Source organism: Helianthus annuus, chromosome 3, assembly GCF_002127325.2.
Source record: "Helianthus annuus cultivar XRQ/B chromosome 3, HanXRQr2.0-SUNRISE, whole genome shotgun sequence".
Lineage (NCBI taxonomy): Eukaryota > Viridiplantae > Streptophyta > Magnoliopsida > Asterales > Asteraceae > Helianthus > Helianthus annuus.
Genome location: NC_035435.2, coordinates 72,768,763 through 72,794,091, shown reverse-complemented (window position 1 = coordinate 72,794,091; position 25,329 = coordinate 72,768,763). Strand labels below are relative to the sequence as shown.

Genomic DNA, 25,329 nt, shown 5'->3' with positions numbered 1-25,329 from the left:
CATGTCTAAACTGAATGGCTTAAATAACGCTACGATATGTAATATCATACAAACATTTATATATAGGAAGGACCAGCGGCGTATCCACCATGTTTGTATCTTATTACACATGCCTCGTTATTCAAGTCACCCGAACCAACCAACAATGTATCGTTCATGTTTAAACCATTAGTCAAATGTCATAGTATAACCCAAGTCAAGCGTAAGTCATTTAATGTATAAACAAAAGTTATGTATGGTAAGTAAAAAATGAGATTACTTAAACCATAAGTAAAAATGAACAAAACAAGTATTTGAAATAAATCAAAAGTTATGTTTTGTAAAATAACTGCATGTTTTATTAATAAAGACATTTATGTAGTAAGTTAATGCATACATCCAAGCCTTGAGACAGCAGGATAACCTTAGAGTAAAGGTTATCAAAGTAAAATGTTTTCGGATTCAGTCATTCCTTACACCCAAACAAACCTAGGATGTCAGGAACGGGATTTGTCAAGTCCTATGGTACCACTACTTACTACCGAGCGGCATGATCGGTGTTAATGAATGTAATAAAGAACCGTTAAACAAACCAAATGTTATACCAAATGTAAACAAGCTATTTGAAAACAATGTACTAAGTATGCTAAGTAAACATACAAAGCAGAAAAGTCATGTAAAACAATGTGCTTGTAACACCCCAACCCGGATGGGCTGACGTGTCACTCTAACAGATATCAAATCCAAAAAGTAGCCCATAACATTAAATCAAAAGGATCCTAATTACATTTTATGACATGACAAAAGTTAAATAATCTTGCTTGACCTCCAACCTGTGTTTAACGCTCCTCACTGATTTCCCCGGTCTCACAAATTACCTGTTATCAAATACAAAAAACACAAAAGAAAACTACGGCTGAGCCAAAAATTGCTCAGTAACGGAGAAAGCAATAGTATAAATAAAAAAATTACTCAGCGAAAAGCAAAACATAACGGAGCTGAGAATGAACCGAAACGGATATTGAAACATATATTGAGAACATATACGGACACATAAAAGATGTTGAACTAACACGATACCGAACTAACAAAAAAAATATACTAGAACTGACAAAAAAATATATATATAAAAAAATACTGGTAGGGATACAAAATACAATTTCGGGTACAAGACTGATGCGGAAACTAATACGAAAACTCGTTCAAATATAATATGGAACTAATACGGAAACTAATACATAAACTTAAGTCTTGCTGAACCCAATACAAAGACCTTCAGAGACAGTTGATCATGAGTTTTCTTTTATAAACAGTTCCGTTTTAGGCCTCGTTTAATAACTCTATGATTTTCAAACAAGATAGAATGCAAAATTATTTTTCGTGTGATTTTGAATCGAACGTTAGTGATTAATGAGAGTTCATGACAAACCATTAATCGATAAAATACTATTTCTGTGACATCTGAAAGATTTATATTTAAGTACAAAACCATTTACATAACTGGATTTCAAAACAAAACACTTAAGATACTTATGAAGATTTTTATAAACCGACAAAAGTTATCGGGTTTCACAATAAAAATAATAATAATAATAAGTATATTCATAACTTTTGAAAGTTTTATATAAGAAACAACATAGTTTAGGTAACATGGGTTTTAAAAACAAAATAACTAAATCCTTATATATTTAATGTTGTAACACGATGTGGTAAACCGATACGGAAACAAAAATGGATATGCAAGCCAAACAGAAGCAAATACAAGGTGCAGAGACAGACACCGGAACAAATACTGATACGAATCCCGAAGAGAAAAAACGGAGTCAACTCATACAGAAATAGACCCATATTAAGAATAGACCCATAATCAGATACAGAACATAATAGGAAACTAAACATGTCAGAAACATAATCCGATACACGATCGGAACCATAGCCAGAGCATAATCAGATGCATATATAACTTATGAGAACGTAATCAGAACGGAACATATTCACATACATAAACATATACAAACTGATACGATAGATTTATATCAACAAAATAAATCATGTAACATAGAAGCACCCAGAGCCACAAACAGACTGGTACACAGGTAGCTACTCTATGTACCTATGAGATGGTGAGTGTGGCGTACACCCATTATTCCATCTCTCACACACAAACAAACTCAAACTCAGAGCTAAGATCGATCTATACGCCTCTAGGGGCCAAGTGCTACACAAGCACATGCTAGAGACGCCGTGAACTTTTATTACGCACTGTCACGATAAGTGCCATGCCGTTTACGCCCAACGGCAAGCCAGACGCTCGGGTGACAGAGTACAAAAGCTAAGGCCATGTAAATAACATACAGACACCTGAAAATAATACTAACAGGAACATGCGACCATGAGTACAAGTCTGAGGTATGGCATGCTACAACAGACTAATTATCATATAAACAATACCAGACTGATTCTGATTCTGATAACGCATCACATATCAAACGGCTAACACGAAGAAACAAAAATCCGTACTGCGAAGTGACGGATATGATTAAATAAAAATAAGACGAGGATGAGAAGACCAAAGAATCCGTACCCGTAGGGGAAACCGAAATATATACTATGATGAAAAAGGAACAGGATCCGTACCTTATATTAGCCAAGCAAAAGAATAAATCAAGTAGTCTTTAATGTATACGAGAACCTACATTTAATCATCTTAAATTAATTCACCCAACTCATATTACCATGTCCCTTGACGGATTAATAATTCCCGCGACTTAGATTTTCTTTAACGCATCATGTTGCTTGTTAGTGTCATTAAGAAAAAGATCACCTTTTTTTTATTAGTATTCAAGTTACACATGTTTCAAACTTGCTAAACTATTTTTAAAATAATTTGGAAACCATACTATCATTTATAAAATATACTAAACTTTTACTAGTTAACTGTGTAAAAGTTAAGCTTATAACCCCATAAAAACATGTGCCATTAAAGACCAACACCCATTCATAATTAACTTTTCTATAACTTACTTCTCGTAACATATATATATTGTTATATAATAAGTAAAAGATATTATGAAGTTAACTTATAAACCCTATCTAACATATGCAAATATATTTATATATGTATATTACAGTAAACAACTTTTAGCACCCTTTTGTCTTGATTTTTATTGAATTAATTACAACCAATCATATACTTATCTAGGTGTGATATTTGCTTATTCAATTTCTAGAACTGATATGTGTGGTTTCAGCCGAACAAAGAGTGAACAGGACTAAAACCACCCATGTAACGCAACGTTTCAAAACAATTTTGCTAAAACGGTAATTAGTCTCGGGAAACAAATCCGTCCAAAACGTATATCGAATGACAATCAAGAGGGTCAGATCTTACCTCCATAGACAAGCGGAACAAACAAATTACTTCCACATAGATGATTAGTGTTGCCGGCTATGTCCACTCCCGAACAAAGGCGGCAGCCGCAACAGCTGTGGTTCGTGACGGACTGTGGCTCACTGGCGGTACGAAACGGTGGCGGTGATTGTGATAGATAGCCGTGGTCGTCTATTTGTGACGGTAACTGAAGGCGACAACAGTCTGGTTTGGGAGTGATGGTGGCCGCGATGAAGCTGTGGCGGACACGGTGCGGCTATGTGTGGTGGTGAGTGGTGGATATGTGGCTGAACAACAACGGCGAGTCTGGTTCGCGGAGGCATGATGGTGCGGTTGTGGATGGTTGCGGTGCTTAAACGGAAGAGAGGTGGCGTGTGTCGGTGGTTGTTTCCACTCCACAACATTGTAAAAAGAACACAACGGAAGGATCGGTTTCGTTGTCACCGTAGAGGAAGGCTACTAGAACTAAGTTGCCGGTTGTGACGTTTGAACAGGATAGCGGCGGTTAGCAGTCGTGTAAGTCCGGTAGCGACGGCGAATGTGGCTGTTGTCATGGTTGTTGAGAGTGGTGGTTTACGGTAACGGAACAGTTGAGGGTGGGGTTTGAAAAAAAAATGTGGGTGAAGAAGTTATGTGGGTTTATATTGAGTATTGATTGTAAAACACGTTTCATGGAAATCAAATTCCCAATTTTACGGGATTTGTTATGGTGGATTTTGTGATTGAAATTTAGAGAAGTTAGACGTACAATTTGAATTAATTGAAATTTGCAATACACACCCTTTAGGTTTAAGGTAAACTACAAAATGAATCCTTTAGTTAAATATAATATTTAATAGACCTTAATATATTATAATTCAATTGTACGTAAATTACTTACTAGCATTTACCTATCAACTCATATCTAAACAAATAACGTTATTTTAATGCAACTAATTATTTTGTCCATTCCGTAATAAATTCGGTTAACTCTCACATGGTTAATCATATTTATTACTTTGGGGTTTTTAAATTTTCGGGTATTACAGTGCTAATATGCCATGTAAACATATATAGCAAAGTAATGTAATGTAAATCAATGTGCTAGCATGTTAAGTAAACATACATAGCAAAACATAATGAAATCATGTACTAATAGTGTACTAATGAACATAGCAAGTATATGATATAAAAACATGGAAAGCACGAAAGTAACAAGTAGGCACATGTGTTTCACCCCAAAATGTTTGAAAAACAGTAAAAGAGGGGTACTATATACTCACTTGAGATTGCTCAATAGACTTTAGATATCCACCAAGCAAGCTAGAAGATCACGGATTCAAACGGCACCTAATATAGGTATCTACATTAATAAACGGACCTACCGGAGGATCGGGTAGTACGAGGGTTTGTAAACCAAATAAGTGTGGAAACTTATGTAATATGGTTTGACATGGCCTACATACTAAAACGAAACCTATCCTAAGTGCTTTTGACCCGTTACGACCCGTTTAGGTAGCTTATGCTACTTTAACGCGTCGTTCGCATAAAACGCGTTCGGAATGCTTAACTAGCCCTATGACAAGTAAGATATGCCTTAACATGTTTAATATTGTTGTTAAATCAGTTTAGATACCAAAAATTATGTTACATAGGCTTAAAATGAATTTTAGCACATAAAGGGTATTTTGGTAATTTACCTAAGGCATAAGAACTACTTATCATACAACTACTTAAACGATGTGATCATAAGGTATAACCTCGGAAGGTTATTCCCTATACAACTATGGTCACCTAAAGTATTTGGTCGAATCCTAAAGATCGACCAATTTAGGTCGGGTTCGAAAGCATAAGCGATGGTTTAGATCGCTTACCTTTACGACCCTAGACAAGCACAATTCTAAAAGCGACGAGCTAAACATGCTAGATCATGTTTAGTAAAGTTAGAAAACAGGTTTGGTATTAAAACAAACGGTTTTAATACCCTAGTGTAGTTTGGTTACAAAATACGCGAGAAAACGCATTTTGGCCGAAACTATGACTCGTCACTGAGCCTAGATAACGTGGTAATCAGTAGGTATAGTGACTAAGGACTATAACCATCGTGATTACGCTCACGTTATGAAGTTCAAACGAACTTCACGTTGACCATAAACTAGTCAACGTAGAAAGTCAAACGTAGTTTGACTTTAACGCTAAAACGAATGAAAAACGCGAAAGAATACTTACAGAAGGTCCCCGCAAGATTTGACCCGATTCGCTCTCAGGTAGGAAGCATATACTTCCACTTAGAAAGCTTTGAATCAGATCAAATGTGAGGGATGAATGAAATGGGGTTGGGTTTATATAGGCATGGCACAACCGTTAGGATCGTTTGTCGAGAAACGTGCTTCGATTTAGGCCGTCCATGTGTACCCCTAGTTTTGCAAAACCATTAGAGCCCATAGTTTCAGCCCATGGTTTGAGAAAAACCATTTGCAATGGGTTTTTGGGTGATAAACAGCTGTAAACAGCTGTTTGCAACAAAATTGCACATCTGGGGAGGCCTCACGGCCCGCGTAAGGGGACAGATAAGGCTTACGCGCCCCGCCTGGGTGTCCCAGTTCAGCAACAAGTTTGCAGAATGTCAGTTTCAGTCCCTGTTGTGTTTTAGAGCTCATTTCGACATGTTTAAGGCCCGTTAAGCCAACTTTAAGGCCCTAAAATGATGCCTAAACATTGTGGACATTAAACATGCTCAAAAATATGCCGGATGTCGGTTCGTTTGGTCGTACGATCGTGATGTTTGCTTAATTACGATGGATTGCGCATAAGCGCGAAAAACGATCCAAATTGCGCGACGAATGGATTTTTCTAATGCCAAACACTAAAATAAAATATTTTAATGCTTACAAAAATTTTTGGATGTCCGGATGTATTCAGAACGTAAGTTATGCGCGAAAATGCAAACTTATGCACTTTTTGACACTTTTAGTCCCTGAATGAGCATAAAGTTTATTTTAGCACACCGAACCCCTCAAAGCCTTTTTCTAAGCTATGTAAAGGATATTTAAGGTGTGTTTAACTTATGATCATGTTCCGGAATGTTCGTTACAGTTCGAATCGGCATACTTTCGCAGTTTGTCAATTTTAGTCCCTGTAAGCGAATAGACTTGATTTTGCCATACCAAAGCCTTCAAAACTTATTTCTAAGTTATGTAAAGGTTATTTAAGGTATGTTAAGCGTAAATTGATGTTTCGGAGTATTTTTCGCGTTTAACTGATTACGTTCACGCACCAGTTTGCGTATAATTCTCCAGAAAGCGATATAGAGTTTGAAATTGAATAAAAGTCAAAACATGAAAATCATCAAACATAAACAAACAAACATTGGGATCAAATAACTTTATTTCATTGATAAATGAATTGTTTACAATGATTACAAGCTCAGATATCACACAGACAGACAAGTGGTGTTCAGAATTGATATTATTCCAGGAGCAGCCCCTGTAGCACGAGCTCCTTTTCGGTTGGCACCGACCGAGATGAAGGAATTAAGAACACAATTGGAAGATCTATTGGAGAAAGGTTTTATTCAACCAAGCTCATCTCCTTGGGGGGTGCCTATTCTATTTGTGAAGAAGAAAGATGGCTCAATGTGTCTATGCATTGATTACCGTGAGCTGAACAAAGTTACAATCAAGAACCAGTATCCATTACCCAGGATCGACGATCTGTTCGATCAACTGCAGGGAGCAAGTTTCTTCTCAAAGATTGATCTAAGGTCAGGGTATCATCAGTTGAAGGTCGGAACCGAAGATGTGTACAAGACTGCATTCAGAACAAGATATGGCCACTACGAATTCTTAGTGATGCCCTTCGGGCTCACTAATGCACCTGCAGCATTCATGGATCTCATGAATTGCGTTTGCAAGCCGTATCTAGACACGTTTGTCGTTGTCTTTATTGATGACATACTTATTTATTCAAAGAGTCAAGCCGATCATGAAAAACAACTCCGGTGTATCCTTAAACATCTGCAACAAGAGAAGCTCTAGGCAAAGTTCTCTAAATGTGAGTTTTGGCTTCGAGAAGTCCAATTCCTTGGGCATGTAGTAAGCGAGCGTGGTATCCAGGTGGATCCCGCTAAGATTGAAGCGATTATGAATTGGCAAGCACCAAAAACACCTACAGAGATTCGCAGCTTCTTGGGTCTAGCAGGATACTACAGGTGTTTCATCGAAACTTTTTCAAGAATTGCTACACCTTTAACTTTGTTAACACGCAAGAATATAAAGTTTGATTGGGGACCCAAACAACAAGAATCTTTCGAGATTCTTAAGTAGAAATTAAGCAATGCTCCTGTGTTAACATTGCCAGAAGGGATAAAAGAGTTTGTTGTCTATTGCGACGCATCGCACACCGGTATGGGTTGCGTGCTCATGCAAAGAGGCAAGGTCCTTGCCTACGCTTCTCGTCAACTGAAGGTGCACGAAAAGAACTACACCACCCATGATTTGGAATTGGGTGCCGTTGTATTTGCACTAAAGCTTTGGAGGCATTACCTATATGGAACCAAGTGTGTAATTTATTCAGATCACAAAAGCCTTCAACATCTGTTTAACCAGAAAGATCTCAATATGAGGTAACGTCGTTGGATGGAGACATTGAACGACTATGATTGTGAGATACGCTACCATCCTGGCAAGGCAAATGTGGTCGCTGATGCCTTGAGCAGAAAGGAAAGGATTAAACCGATAAGGATCAACGCTAAAAGCATTGAACTAAAGAATAGCTTGAATGAAAGGCTGTTAGCTGCTCAGAAGGAAGCTGTAATGGAAACTAACTTTCCGAATGAGAAGTTAGGCGTAACTGCTGATCAATTGTCTTATGGCAAAGATGGAATACTTAGATTGAATGGTCGAATCTGGGTTCCAATTCATGGAGGACTTTGAGATGTGATCCTCCAGGAAGCTCATAGTTCAAAATATTCAGTCCATCCAGGCAGTGATAAGATGTACCAGGATTTAAAGGCAAATTATTGGTGGATAGGCTTAAAGAAATCCATAGCCACTTATGTGGCTAAATGTCTGACGTGCGCACAGGTTAAAGCCGAGCATCAAAAGCCGTTAGGTTTACTACAACAGCCCGAACTTCCCACTTGGAAATGGGAAATGGTAACTGTGAATTTCATTACTAAGTTACCAAGGACGAAACACGGGAATGATACGATATGGGTTATAGTCGACAGGCTGACCAGATCAGCTCACTTCTTGCCCATTAAAGAAATGCACAGCTCCGATAAGCTAGCTCAGCTGTATGTGGATGAGATAGTATCTCTCCACGGAGTGCCAGTATCTATTATATCTGATAGGGATACTAGATACACGTCTCATTTTTGGAAAAGCTTTCAGCAATCTAATTTCAGTACTGCTTATCATCCTCGGACGGATGGGCAAAGCGAGTGTACGATTGAAACGCTTGAGGATATGCTCAGGGCTTGTGTTATTGACTTGGGTGGAAGTTGGGATGACCATCTTCCTTTGATTGAATTTTCTTACAACAATAGTTATCATTCGAGCATCCAAGCCGCACCTTTCGAGGCCTTATATGGAAGGAAGTGCAGAACGCCAGTTTGTTGGGCGAAAGTCGGAGAAACCCAACTATCAGGACCTGATATAGTCCTGGAGACGACGGACAAGATTGTTCAGATCCGTGATCGTCTGAAAGCTGCCATGGATAGGCAGAAAAGCTATGCAGATATGAGGCGCAAACCTCTAAAATTTGAAGTTGGTGATAAAGTGCTACGTAAGGTGTCACCCTGGAAAGGGGTGATGCGTTTTGGCCAAAAGGGCAAGCTGAGCCCAAGATATATCGGACCATTCGAGATTATCGAATGTGTCGGGACTGTAGCCTACAAGCTAAATGTTGGTGCACTACATCTGCTGATTACGTCTTGTATCGAGTCATAGGCTTAGTATGTTGGATTTGTGCATGAAATTAGAGAAAATATGTAATTGTATAAGTTTTAGGATTATGGATCGCTCATAGGTACATGTTGATAGTGGGCCGCTTAAATGACAACATATGTGGGCCGCTCGAGTGGTAAACATCTTGGGCCGCTCCAAATGTGTCTGGGCCGCTTATTGGGCCTGTCCAATAAGCGGTCCCAAAGCCCTATATATACCCTTAGAGCGAGTTCATTTGTAACGGTTCCTGATTTTTGTACCGAGGTGCTGCCGGATCGAAAACAGGTTGTTTTCATCGTCAAATCAATAGAAAAGAAGATTAAAGTGTATATCAAGCTATTCCTACGTCATTTACTTGTTTTCCGCACCTGTAATTGACGAAAACACCTCTGATCGACTCGTTCGGGTCGCCAAACGGTCCTACAAGTGGTATCAGAGCTTCAGGAGGAGGAGTTCTACAGGAAATAGCTGAAAATTGTTGAAATTTCTATCTTCTACTCATTCTTTTTCAGATTCAGATATTTTTCACGGTCGAAACTTGCTCAAAATCTCAGGGATTGTGCACGATAGTTCAAAGACAAACCCTTGAAAGTTTGGGGTTGAAATTCAAAGAAATAGTGGGTTAAATCGTTGTCCGAAGTTGGATCGCTTTTCTGGAATAACTCTGGATCGCTCATTGGACCTAGCTTGAACCGCTCGTTCGAACAGGAGTTGAACCGCTCGAAATTGATTGTGTTTGGACCGCTTATACGGTCGGGTGACTTGAACCGCTCGAACAACAATTTAGAACCGCTCATTCGATCAGTCTGACTTGAATCGCTCGAAAGAACAGTCTTGGATCGCTCAAAAGAACATTTTGGAATCGCTCGAACTGACATTTTTAGTGGACCGCTCCAAATACACTTTGTATTGAATCATTCATTTGATTATCATATCAGTCCGCTTATTTGTTCATTGTGAACTCGCTTTTCTGTCAGCTGTCTTGAAAATCGTGCTAAATCATCATGAATTCTGAGTTTTACAACGCCTTTGCTACACCGAGTACTCCAGCCGCAATTGCTCAAGCCATGAGTATTGAAAACGAGACGGGAACCACCCAGAAACCCCCGAAACTGATGAGTATTGAAGAATACTATGGGTGGAAAGATCGTTTTGAAAACTGGGTGCAGGCAAATCATCTCAGATCGTGGGAGTGCATATTGGAAAAGTACACATTGCCGAGAACAGAATTGCAAGTTATTAAACAAATATCTGAATTACAGATCAAGAACGTGCAATGTACAAGGCAGAGAAAATGATGATTAGTTTGTTACAGCAGGCGATTAAAGAAGACATATTCATTTTGCTACAGCACGACAAAACTGCTAAATCAATTTGGGATGCTCTTAAAGTAAAATTCGAGGGTAGTGAAAGTATGCTAAAAAGCAAGAAGGCATTGCTTAAAAAGGAATTTGATTTGTTTAGCAGTTTGCCGGGAGAGGATACTAAAAAGTTAATCGAGAGATACTGTCACTTGGTGCGATCGTTATCGATGTTAGGAGTTGAAAAAGGTCGTGAGGAATGGGTTGATAAATTGGCGGATGCGTTACCTCAGAAAGAGTGGGGAACGTATTTGATGATATTGAAAAACACGGGTGTTTATGACAAACTAACAATCAGGCAGTTTATTGAGAAATTAGAGGGGCAGGATCTGGAACAACAGAAAATAGCCCGGATGAATAGCTCAAGTGGTCAACAGGATGTTAAAATGTACTATAAAGGAAGTGTTCCAGTTTCTGAAACTGAAAGAAGTCCGAAAATTCAAACCGCTTTCAGTGCTGGAGATTCATCAGACAAAGTTGATCAGGGTTCAAACAAGAGCAGCAGTGGATTTTCATCGTTTCCGAGTGTGAATCCGAAAGAGACTAACACGAGTTTTCAGTCTCAGAGTACAAAAACTGGAAACGGATATGTGATTCAATGCAACATAGCTCTCAACCTTCCAGAAGGTCAAAGCTTTTCTGAAGACACTGCAAAAGACCACATGGCACTTCTGGGTTCAGTTCTGTTATCTTATGAAGGTCTAGTTGCTGGTCGGATCGGAAATCCTATGCTCACCAAAGAGGATTACGATCAGATAGACGCTGAGGAAATGGAACTCATGGATATCAAATGGTGTCTTGCAAGTGTTCTTCGTCGGGCTGAGAAATTCAAAACTATTACCGGGAGAAATGACTTTCTTGATGCTCATGTTTCAACTTTAGGTTTTGATAAATCTAAAGTTACTTGTTTTCGTTGCAGGGAGAAAGGCCATTTCAAGCGGGAGTGCAAAGGAAGAGAAGCTAGCGGAGCACAGAATCCATTCGGAAAAGATGACTACTACCGCAAAGCTATCTATCAGCAAGTCGGGCAATCCCTGGAACCTCAGACAGCTCGTGGAAGAAAGATTGAAGATCCCAAAAGAGCTTGTTTGGTAGATTTTAGCTGGAATGATTATATACCATCCGGAGCCATAGCAGAACGAATTATCGATCAAGATGATGAGAAATTACCTGAAGGTTTCAGTTGGGATATGTTTGTGGATGAAAAAGGAGAATTTAAAGCGTTCATTGCCAAGATTGTCCAAGAGCCAGATCTGTTTACTACTTGGATGAAATCGATTGGAGTGAAAATGTCTAGTGAAGATGAATTTTCTGTTGTATCTGATAAAAATTCAGAGAGTACCGATGAAATTTCTGAAAGATCTGGAGAAATTTCAGAAGATTCAGATGAAAGTGTTGAAAATGTTGTTAGTTCTGATGAGAGTATACAGAATGAAACTATTTCAGAAAAAGCAGTTGAATTTGATAAAACACCGTCTGATTCTGGTGTTTCTGATGATGATTCTGGAAAATCTGTTCAGTTTGATCAGTCACCTGATCACAGCAGCAGTGATGATGAGGAAGAAAAACATAAAAATATGGCAAATTCTCATCTGTCTTCTGATAATTTTCATTTCTATTTTGCAGAGCAAATGGAGAAACTGAAGAAAAAACGAGCTGCTAAAGAACAACAATCTGAATCTGAAAGTGATGCTCAAAATGCTGAGAGTGCAGCTGAGAAGATTACCGAGATTGTGAAAGTAGAGGAAGTGATTGAAGTTGTGAAGACAATCGAAGTTGAAAAGATTGTTGAAGTTGTCAAGCCATGTGAGAAATGTCTGGAAACATGCAAAGACTGTGCAGCAAAAGATAACATCATAGCTGAGTATGAGAAAAAGAAAGAGCAGTTATTGTTCAATCTCAATTATGTGAAGGAATCGTACGACGTGTTGAACAAAACAGTAACTGGCCTCCAAACAACAAACTCAGAAAGAGAACAGGCACTGACAATGATGAATGCAACTTTAATGTCGAAGCAAAAAGCTATAAATTTCTACATTGAAGAAAGTGCAAAATGGAAGCAAGAGTTGGAAACTGAAAAGATTGAAAATGAGAGGATTAGGAGGTTATTGTTGAGCTATTCTACCTCTGATTATCTTATTGATCGTGTTTACCCAACTGTTGCAGGTATGGAAGCTTTTCAAGATAAGAAGCAGAAAGAAAAGAAAAACTGTGGTAAGAAACCGACTGTTAGCTATAACAAGTGTCCGCCTCCAATTTGGGATGGGTATCCTCCTAGGAAACCAAATGAGGAGCAACTTGAGAAAGCAGTCAATATAAAGTTAAAAACCGACACAACTGACGTTTTACCAGACAACATCGATGTCACGTTTACCTCGTCCGATACTGATCATGAGTCTGAGTTAATTAAAAAGGTGGTCGATCAAGTGTTGGATACTGATGAGGATTCCGAGTCGAAATCTGAGTCTGGAGGGTCAAAGTCGTCAGTTAACAGTCAAAATTCGTCGGTCAAACGGTGTTACAGTAAAGAATTTTTGTTATCGAAAGAAAATTTGGATGATGAAACATTTGAAGTTGCATACACTTTAAATGATTCGGACAAATTATACTATGACAAAGAATTTCCAATAAGAAGTGTTAAAATTGAATTGATTAAAAAGGTTTTCAAACTAACAGAAATTAATATTTCTGAAATAAAAGATGAAAATCTTAATAGAAAACCAAGACCTTACACTTCAAGAGTTCAACAACGTTTAAACAAGAAAAAAGGTTACAATTCTGGTTCTGGTTTTCCAAAGAAACCTAACCAAAATCGTAGCTACAAAAAGAAAGGATTAGGTTTTATTCCACCAGAAAATGATAAAAATATGAAAAATTCTAAAACAAAATCTGAATTTGTGTCAGGTGGAAGCTCAGACGAGGAACAGAAGAAACCGTTCTGGAGACAGTCAAACCAGGAGTTTCTTGCTGAGAGAAAAAAGAATGGAGTTGAGATTTGTTATCAAAGAGAGACTCGAACCTGTTACAGATGCAATGAAGTCAGTCACATTGCATGGAACTGTACACAGAATGCCAAAGCAAAACAGGGAGTTTCTCAGAAGTTGAAAGAGAAAGTTGTTGATGTTGAATCACCGACTGAAAAACTTAGAATGTTTGAGAATTCAAAATTCGAGGTTGGTGAATGTTCACAAAAGAACAAGTATGAGAAAAAAGGAAAAGACAACCAGGTCTGGGTTGCAAAGAAAGATGAAGTGAATGTCGGCGATGAATCTGGTTCCACAAAGCCAGAAGAGCCACAGGTTGAGAAGAAAACTTTACTAAATGATGAGGAGTTTCCATCATCGAAGTTTGAGGAAGTAAAGAAAAAAGTGGGAAAAACTGAGATTTCGAATCAGTTTTACAGAGAAAAAGATGAATTTGATGTCAAGAAAACATTCAACGGGAATGTTAAGAAGATATTTGGGAAAATGTTGAGTGGAAGAGCAAAGGGGGTTAAAGATTTTTACGCTACGAAAAAGGCTGCTTACAACCCTACTGCTCAGGAGTTGAAATCCATCAAGTCTGAGAAGACTTGGATGGATGCTTGTTTTCCATGATAGTCTAAGGACTACGCCGGAGATCCCAAGTTTATATCGTGGATCATGAATCGGCATCTTTCTAGTATTTGAGAAGTTTGAATGTTTGTGTTTAATGTTTGGATGTTTTTTTTACAGGTGGAAGGACTACATCGGAGCTTCCAGGTGGTTAATTGCGAAGCAGGAATCGGCATTCTGATTGATATAATGGTGATGTAGACGTAATATTCCTACATGTGGTAGTTTTTTGGGGTATCTACAAGTGGTAATCTTGATCCCACAGGTGGTATTTGTGGTTAAATTTTGAGATGCTTGGTTACTTTGAAGTAATTACATTTACAAGTGGTACAGAAGGTTCTTAAATGCAAATGGTAAATCAGGGACATTAAATTGTACTTGATTTACTATTCATGACAATAGATAGACAAGATGATGAACCACATCCCCGTTCTTAAAATTGATAAACCTACAAGTGGTTGTTATCAACACAAATTCATTTTCCGGAAAAATCATTTTGATTAAAACAAACTTAAGTGTTTTGAAATCTAAATGAAAAAATGATTTGTGATAGGGGGAGTTCAGATTGTTTATGCCTAGTGAATGGCGATTTGATGTGATTCAGTGTCAGTTGTCAAGTTTCTGTACAGTTTGTTGTTGCTTTTTATATTTCTAGTAGGTCAAATATCTAGAAGTTTTCAAATTTTCTTTAAAATGTGTTTGCATTTTAGGGGGAGTAGGGAAATTTCAGAAAATCCAAAAACATTTGAAAATTTAAAATGAGTTTTGTTGCAAATAAGAGGAAATGATAGTACATCAGTGAACTATCACGGCATGCTAAAGAAATGTAAAGTTAAAAAGTGTTTAACAATCTTACTGCGGAGGTGTCAGTAGATTTTCGCACATTTAGTAAATTGAAACGAGATATAAACCTAAATTCAAACTTGCTTAATTCGTGGGTAACTATTCTTGAATATATGGGTAACCCCCGAAATCTTGTTTGAAAGGTCCCATATTCTGAGATACTAGGTCTTTATACTCAGTGATATCTGGGGTATTATCCCGGGACTTCTGCTGTATGGAAGTACTGACCTAGTCCCCGGATAATACTTTCTGCAATTGCTTGAGAAAGCGCCGCCCTCAGCATGCTGATGAAACAATAAAATTGATAGTCGCTGCTGTTGAAATGCAAAAAGATCCTCTAAAGGGGACCCACCAAAAGTCGAGCCGTCATCTCTCTGCTGAACGGAAGTTCTGACCTGAGCTCTCACGGTTTCGCATCTAACCCCTTTACAGATATCATCTGTGGTATACTCACCTGTAAGACTGAATATTTGGGATCTGGATACGGGAGTATATTCAAGTGGAGTGATACACAATTAAGTTTAAGTCTCTAAAACATTAATATCGTATCTCGAATCGATTGAAATTTGTGTGAAGATTTAAGTGGACAAACATACTGACAATCTAGGTAAATTGTTTATAACTGAATATGTGTAAAGCTTAATGGTGTTGGTGATATGTCTCAAAACTGATATGATCCTCTTGCACGAGCTCACAAAAAATATTGTTTGTAAATATTTCATTGTGTGCATTTCATTTCTTTACATTGAAAAATCCAAAAAGATTTTGTGTGTGTTTTAGCATAATTTTTGAAAAAGTCAAAAAGATTTTCGACAACTGATATTGGAAAACTGATTTTCAAAATTCCAAGTGATAAACATGATGAGCAGAATTTGAGGGGGAGTGTTTGTGAAAATCTAGATGTTTGTATAAATCTAACCTTCTTCAAGTGGTTCATCGTAGATTGTTGTGAGGGGAGTTATATGTTAGTGCATGTATTTGATATGTGATAAAATTAGAAAATTTATTTCTGGGTTAAGAATGTGCAGGTAGCCAGGTTGATTGATTCTGAAAGCCTGTGAAGATCAGACAACGATCCTGAAGATATTACTGAAGAACAAAAGAATGCCAGTAAATCGAGAGGGGGAGTCTGAAGATAGAGAGAAGAGAGAGAAGCCCAAAGACTGATCAAGGCTGAAGATCTGAAGATACAGTAGTGTTGTGACTCGATAGTCGACTCCATCAACATCTGAGGGGGAGTCTGTTGGTGCACTACATCTGCTGATTACGTCTTGTATCGAGTCAGAGTCATAAAATGATAGATCTTAGCTTGAAATATAGAAAATAGTGAGATTGTATAGGTTTAAGATAGTTGGGCCGCTCATTAGTCCATTAGGTATGTGGGTCGCTCGAATGGTCATGATTCTGGACCGCTCTTATGTCATGATGGCTGGGCCGCTCGAGTGACTGTCTGGGCCGCTTATTGGGCCTGTCCAATAAGCGGTCTCAAAGCCCTATAAATACCAGACAAGCGATCTCATTTGTAAAGGTTCCTGATTTTCGTACCGAAGTGCTGCCGGATCGAAAACAGGTTGTATTCATCGTCAAATCAATAGAAAAGAAAGTTAAAGTGATATTCAAGCTATTCCTACGTTGATTACTTGTTTTCCGCACCTGTAATTGACGAAAACACCTCTGAACGACTCTAACCCTTTTACAGATATCAGCTGTGGTATACTCACCTGTAAGACTGAATATTTGGGATCTGGATACGGGAGTATATTCAAGTGGAGTGATACACAATTAAGTTTAAGTCTCTAAAACATTAATATCGTATCTCGAATCGATTGAAATTTGTGTGGAGATTTAAGTGGACAAACATACTGACAATCTAGGTAAATTGTTTAAAGCTTATAATGAAATCAAGCTTAACGGTGTTGGTGATTTGTCTCATAAACTGATATGATCCTCTTGCACGAACTCACAAAATTATTGTTTGTAAATATTTCATTGTGTGCTTTTCATTTCTTTATATTAAAAAATCCAAAAAGATTTTGTGTGTGTTTTAGAATAATTTTTGAAAAAGTCAAAAAGATTTTCGACGACTGATATTGGAAAACTGATTCTCAAAAATTCAGAGTGCTAAACATGATGAGCAGAATTTGAGGGGGAGTGTTTGTGTAAATTTTAACTGTTTTTGTTAATTCTAACCTTCTTCAAGTGGTTCATCATAGATTGTTGTGAGGGGAGTTATATGTTATTGCAGGTATTTGATATGTGATAAAATTAGAAAATTTATTTCTGGGTTAAGACTGTGCAGGTAGCCAGGTTGATTGATTCTGAAAGCCTGTGAAGATCAGACAACGATCCTGAAGATATTACTGAAGGACAAAAGAATGCCAGTAAATCGAGAGGGGGAGTCTAAAGATAGAGAGAAGAGAGAGAAGCCCAAAGACTGATCAAGGCTGAAGATCTGAAGATTCAGTAGGGTTGTGACTCGATAGTCGACTCCATCAACATCTGAGGGGGAGTCTGTTGGTGCACTACATCTGCTGATTACGTCTTGTATCGAGTCATAGGCTTAGTATGTTGGATTTGTGCATGAAATTAGAGAAAATATGTAATTGTATAAGTTTTAGGATTATGGATCGCTCATAGGTACATGTTGATAGTGGGCCGCTCGAATGACAACATATGTGGGCCGCTCGAGTGGTAAACATCTTGGGCCGCTCCAAATGTGTCTGGGCCGCTTATTGGGCCTGTCCAATAAGCGGTCCCAAAGCCCTATATATACCCTTAGAGCGAGTTCATTTGTAACGGTTCCTGATTTTTGTACCGAGGTGCTGCCGGATCAAAAACAGGTTGTTTTCATCGTCAAATCAATAGAAAAAGAAGATTAAAGTGTATATCAAGCTATTCCTACGTCATTTACTTGTTTTCCGCACCTGTAATTGACGAAAACACCTCTGATCGACTCGTTCGGGTCGCCAAACGGTCCTACACTAAATCTACCTGAAGAGCTTAGTGGAATTCACAACGTATTCCACATCTGCAATTTAAAGAAATGTCTAGCCGATGAATCGCTAGCAATATCTCATAAGGACGTGCAGATTGACGAGAGCTTGAAGTTTGTTGAAAAAACTTTGTCGATCGAGGATCGACAGGTTAAGAAGCTTCGAAGAAAGAATGTGTCGATCGTAAAAGTGAAATGGGATGCCCGTAGAGGCCCAAAATATACGTGGGAAGTTGAATCCACAATGAAACAGAAATACCCTCATTTGTTTCAGTAAATCTCGAGGTCGAGATTTCTTATAAGGGGGTGAGGAAGTAACACCTCGCAAAATCATGTCCAATATAATAATGACATGTGTCATGAATTCTAAACGTGTAATGAATTGATTTCGAGGGACTAAAGTTGACAAACAAGGAAAAGATGTATGTGGAAGGATCCGAAGTGTCAACATATGAAAAATTTTCCTTTCAATAACATTACATGATGTTTGTACTCTTAAACGAATAAATTATGGAACGTATGAAGCCGTTTGTGTAAGAAAGTGAAAGTTTACAAGACACGGGGGTTAAACGTGTCAACATGTTAACTTACTACCTCTGAGTGACCTTTTAACAAACCCGGGACTTTGTAACGATTGATTATACTCTCAAGAATATGTGATGAAAAATTCACGAGGTTTCGATATCGTTTGATATTAAATACGTTAACTTTCGTAAATAAGGGTTAAAAGCGTCAAAAAGGTGAAACTAGTGTTTTCGGTTATCATTTAACGAAACCGGACCTAACGGTGTTTGATTATAACCTTAAAATCATTCATATACTAACTAGAGGGGTTATTTGTGCTTAAAAGGAAAGATTTATTGCTTAAAAAGGTCCAGGGGTTGTTTCTGCCAGGTTTGAAACTCAAAAACTGGTCCCCCATAGGGCTCGCGCTGCGCGACCCCAAAACAGGTGTGCTGTCGCGCGACGCGACGGCCTGTTGTTGACAGAAAACATGCACAGGTGCAGGTTCTACATGTTTCGTCCCCATTTCAGCCTTATACTCTCATAAACTCGAAACAAGGGGCTGTTTGATGGTTTCTAAAACCACTAGGGACACTTTTTCTCATCTGGATACATCATAAAACAGCTGGGATGATCTGGTGAAGTCCTCATTAGTATAAATAGGTGCATTTGGGCAGCTTCTTCACTTGCACACTTCAATTTTTCTCACATATTGTTCAAGCTTTGGAGCATTCTCTGGAGCATCCTAATCATTAAGGAAGCTCTCTTAAGTTTAATCTTCGCGCTAAGGACCTTTGTAAGTGTTCATGGCTCCTATAGTTAAGTTTTTATTAGCTTAATGACCGAAAGTCAAAGATATCGTAATTACACTTTGACTTTGTGATTAATCACTAATGGTCCAGCCATTATTCGAATTGAAAGTGGCTATGCGTTGGTAATTAAGTAGGTGATAATCCCTCAAAAGGGCACCTCCTAATTATCATGTTTACTTAGTCAATTTTCGGGTCAAAGTAATGAACAGAAAAGTCAAATGAGTCACTTTTTATAAAATAATTCATAACTGATAATGTAGAAGCTACAAAATACGTTTTATCACTTAAATAACTTGGTAAATAATATAAGAACATGTTTAAACATGTTCAACCCGACAATTCTGAGTATTAGGCTCGGTTCGCAACCGAAAGTCGCTAAAGTTGACTTTTGCTTTGACTTTCAGTTCCGACCTGATTTAGCTTAGTTTCTTTGTGCCTTAGGGTTCCTTTGTGACCATATTATATGTTAGTATAACCCTATGAGGTCATACTACATGGCCCCTTAGAAATCAGAGATCATTTGCATGTTTCCGTTAAATGCTTAAAAATTGACTATTATGCCCTTATGTTATAAAAACGAGATTTTTGAAAATGTGAGAGGACAAAAAGTTTTATTAATAATATATAAGTATGTCAAATAAATTTGACATCAATTTCTGGTCTCAAACTAAAGTTATGCACAATATCGTAAAACTGAACTTTTTATTAATTAAATTACGATTTTTAGCATAAATCATGTTTAAACCCAAATTTTGACACCAAAACCATTACCTACTGTTTTGATATTATTTTTAGGGATTTATGGAATTTTTTGTCAGATTATAAACTGACCATATCATTGAGTTCTCGTATAAATCGGCAAATGACGATAATACCATTTTTGTTAATAAAATGAGTTTAACATATGATTTGCGTACCAAACCTTTTCCTACTGATGTCATATGTTAAATAAAATATTTTAAACATTAAAGACTGATCAAAACTTCATAATGTCATAAACGTCTCAAAAATCGTCAATTACCGACTTTTACGATAATTAGGTGCATAGTATGGTTTAAAACCATATTTAACACCTAAGACTTTTTATCTACTGATTTTATAAATAAATTTTAATACTTTAACAGTAAGTATAAGTATTGAACTCAGACTTCCAATTTTGTCCCTAAAAGCATATGTGAAATGACCAAAATGCCCCTACGGTGCATAGTTTGGCCATAAACGATAAACCTCACATATGTATAATATCTTACTGATGTAATATGATAAAATAAATATTTTTACTGAATGTTTTAGACCAGAACCTCAGTTTATGTTTAAACTTCTTTTATAAACTTTCAAATGACCAAAATACCCTTACGGGACTTAAATTGGTCTTAAATTCATTTGGGGGCATAATTGTTGATATACTACTGATATCATACCATATTCAAAGCATATTAACTTGTGAAACTTGTATATGACTCATCCGGTTACCCGTTATGCATATACGCGTTCGGTGCGGTTTATGTAACTAGTTTGCATAAATTAACCGAAACGGGTCAAACCTTATCATCTTTACTTCAAAATCCAGAATGTATTTAGTTTACCCATTTTATACAAATTTCCATACTTGTCGGGTCTAAATGACATTACAATCCGGTCATCGCTTAATCTCGCGTTTCGTACCGTAAACTTTCTTTAAAACTAACCGGTCTAAGTTACAACTTAAATAAGACCCGTTAGGAATCTAAGAGGTTATTAAAACCTTCATTCTAGATTAGGAGCCCAGTAAAAGCTACCTACACTTGTTGAGTAGGATATACGGCTGAGGATACAAATTTTACATTTTAAGCTCAGGTAAATACTTTTAACTTATTTTCCCTTATACGGGCTTGGGATACGGTAAATTATTACCGCTTGGTCGGGTATTGAATATTTAATCGATTAGTGGTTAAATCATTGAGATAACCCGTTTTAATCTGTTTTGTTTGATTTAAGCATTTGGTGTTAATGACCGTGTCCTGGATATCCTCGGCTCATTCATTTGAAATGGCCACGACTTAAGCATGGGGTGTAGGCATACACCTGACAGTTGCGTATGTAAAATGGTATCCCACTCGTGAGGATAACTTCTTGTGGGCTTATACTAGTGGTGTGTCTATTAATCTTGTCCTGGCTTCTATCCCGGGCCCTGAACGTACGACAAACATGTGAATCTACATACAAGATTATTTTTATATAATTGTCCCAAGTTATAAAAGATTTGTGTCATGTGCAATTAAATCAATTTTCATAAATGTTTTCAAAAGAGTCAGTTAATTGTATTTACCAGTGTAAACTTACATATTTTTCAAAAAGACTAAGTGACAGGTACTAAGCGAAATTGGCTGGAAGCTCCTGAGTACTAAATAAAAAATCTTGCAAGTTCTAGTGCTTAAGGTCTGTCGAACAATAATTTATTTTATGTTTTAGATCCGCCTGTGGATCCACTTACAACCGTTTGTATAATATTTACTTATACTTTGCATTTCGGTTTGTATTAATATTTTCTTCCAAGACTTCTGCTGTGCATTTAAACTGTGATTATTGACTATGATGATATCAACTACGTCACGATACTCCCCACCGGTAATACGTGGAAATATCGGGGTGTGACAGCAGTGCACCACAATCAGTCCTCTTTGAAAAGTTGGATCGCTCAAATCGCTCCTTTTGATTGGGGTCCAACGTATCAATCTTCTTGTCCTTATATAACCCAGCTCTCGTACACAAGTAATACTTAATATGTAACACACCTTCAGAGTTTGTCTTTGTAGTCCCTTTCCTGACTGAAAACCCACACTCCTTGGTATACTTAACATACATTGAATAACAATCATCGAGGCTTGTGAATACCATGTCCATTGTGGGCTTTATTTCTTCAATAACGTCAGGAATGATAAATGGTAATCCAGTTTTGGGGCAAAACCTTTGACTCGAGGAAGCAACTTCGTCTGAGAAAACACAGTGAGGAACAGAAAAATCAGAAAAACACCATTAAAAATAGAAAATGTCTCGTAATAACATTATAGATTAAAACGCCATTAATTGAATAATAAACAAGACATAATAAACACATAATTTGAAAATGCCAAAATACGCACACCATAACTTTATTGATTAACAAAAATACTAATGCGACTTGATAATGAAAACGCCATGAGATGAATAATTAAAAACACTTAACAACATCAATAATCAACAAAAATATAACATCATAATGAAAATGCCATAGTTAACAAAACTGATATTTACACAAATTAACAAATAGTAATAACTGATGTTTACAAATACTACTAAATAATATTCAAAACTATTCAAGCCAATAATCGTAAAAAAAAAATAAGAAATATACTAGATCATAAACGACAATTAAAATTGATATTGAAAACTCCAATTATCAGTTCTTACTAATTGTTTAATTACCAATTAAAACGCGATTAAATTGGATAAATGAACAACGCCATTGAAATCATACAACACATTATGAAATACAAATTAAAAAAAACAATGAAACAAGCATAAAAGAGCAATACGCCATATCTGTTGCATGATTTGCTGGAACAAAAATAGGAAACGTCATCGAATTTTACTTTGTCGAACAAAATCCACGTTAGACGCCATAGATCTGAGAAAGCTTGCAAAGGAGGTAACAGCTAACAAGAAATCTTTGGAGTTTTAATTTGAAAGAGATTTATAACGCGAATAAGAAGGGAACGTATAAAAAGTCAATCATACCCCTGAATATCAATTAGCGTCCCCTGCCACGTGTTGGGCCAGGATCCGTTCTCACACTTTTCACCATTCTCTCCTGAACTCGTTCCTATATATATATATATATATATATATACATATATATATATACACATATATATACATATATATATATAGTGAAGAGTTCAAATGAGAAGAAACTTTTTGTAAGAAGAAAAAAGAAGAAATTTCAACCAATAAGAATGCTTTATTTTTCTTCATTCAATATAAGTATTTAATGTTACTATAGGGGTAATATGGTAAACCTACACAGATCATTAATTAGTAGTGTTCCTCTTTAATAGCTAACTACATTAAAATTTGTAACTTATCTTCAAAATATATATACTTTTTTCAAAAAATCAAAATAAAATAATTTAGAGTGTAGGATAAATTACAATGTGTATATGAAAAATTACGGGTTGTGTAGGATAAATTTCAACATGTGTAGGGTAAATTTCGAAAGTTGTAGGCTAACTTTTGATGTGTGTAGTGAAAAAACATTAGTGTGAAAGATGATAGTTTTTATGACTAATTAATTAGTCAAAGATGATAATAAATGAGATAAGTGAAAAAATATTTAATGTTTTACAATTGTACCCTTTGTTCTTTTTATTCTCAATTAAATTTTCTTCTCAAATGAACCTTCCCCTATATATATATAGGGTTGGGCTATATAGAAAACCCTAAATATTTAGGAAACCCGGGAAACTCAAAGCTCCCGACTTTTTTTTTTTTGAAAAAAATAACACATGTAATATACATGTGTTTAAGAGTTTTGGGCCAAAAAAATCAAAAAAGCGCTGAAGGGTTTTTTTTAAAAAAAAAAAAACAAATTTCAGCAACTTTCAGCATTTTTTGTCTAACACATGTTAGTCAACGAAGTTTTTGGAACTTGTTTATTTTTTTAAAAAAAGTACTCGGCGCTTTTTTGTTTTTTTTGGCCCAAAACTCTTAAAAACATGTATATTGCATGTGTTATTTTTTTCAAAAAAAAAAAGTCGGGAGCTTTGTGTTTCCAGAGTTTCCTAAAATTTTTAGGGTTTTTTGTCTAGCATTACCATATATATATATATATAGAAAGGTTAACGTACAAAACTGCTTAACGTACGTTAACGTACGCGACGAAAAACAACATGCGTGATTAAGTTTATAACGTGCGTGATTATATATTTGATCAAAATCCCATGCGTGATTACACACATGTATGCGTGATTATATCCAAGTTGCTGAAAGCGTGATTAGGTTTTATCAGTTTTGTACGTGCGTGATTTTCATATTAACGTGCGTAAATTTGTCACGTACGTTAACGTACGTTAAGCCGTGAAGTACATTATACTTATTCTATATATATATATATATATAGGATAGGAGTTGGCCAGAAAGTCCAAATTTCCTAAAAAGTGTAAAAAGTCATAAAACACCGTAATGTCAACCATAAAACACACCAAAAACCCACAAATAATATGATGAAGATTACTAAAACATCATGTATGTGGGTTTTGTGTTGTGTTTTAGATGTTAAGGCTCTGATTGTGGAATGACAAATATTATTGTGTTTTATGTTGTTTAGCATTGTGTGTTTTATATTCATAGTTCTACGATGGTGTGTTTGAGGTTTTTATGGACTATTAGAGTTTGAATATGGTGTTTTAGTAATATTCATTCTATTATTTGTGAGTTTTAGGTGTGTTTTATGCCTGAAATTATTGTGTTTTATGACTTTTTACACTTTTTAGAAAAAACACACTTTCCGTAGGATCCCCACTCATATATATATATATATATATATATATATATATATATATATATATATATATATATATATATATATATATATATATATATATATATAGGGCCGCTAGAATGAGAACCACCTCGAGTTGTAAAAACCGCGAGAACTACTTGATCCGGGGCGAGGTGGACCAATTTTTTTTTTCAAAAATGTAGATGCATGTATTATAAACACATTCGTAAAAAAAATTAAAAAAAAAAATGCCGTGCGTGTAGTTTTTTACACCACAAGTTTGTGGTTTACGAGTTCTGTAAATTTACGGAACTCGTAAACCACAAACTTGTGGTGTAAAAAACTACACGCACGGCATTTTTTTTTAAATTTTTTTTACGAATGTGTTTATAATACATGCATCTACGTT

General features: G+C 36.5%; 1 long non-coding RNA gene across 1 annotated transcript; it reads right to left on the bottom strand.

The window, feature by feature from the left end:
* Nucleotides 1-721: 721 nt before the first annotated feature.
* Nucleotides 722-4,055, bottom strand: LOC110929492. The gene is made up of 3 exons (XR_002587180.2): nucleotides 3,371-4,055; nucleotides 2,617-2,671; nucleotides 722-857 (listed from the first exon to the last, which is right to left on the bottom strand). It is a non-coding gene; the product is annotated as an uncharacterized LOC110929492 (long non-coding RNA).
* Between the last annotated feature and the right edge of the window lie 21,274 nt (nucleotides 4,056-25,329).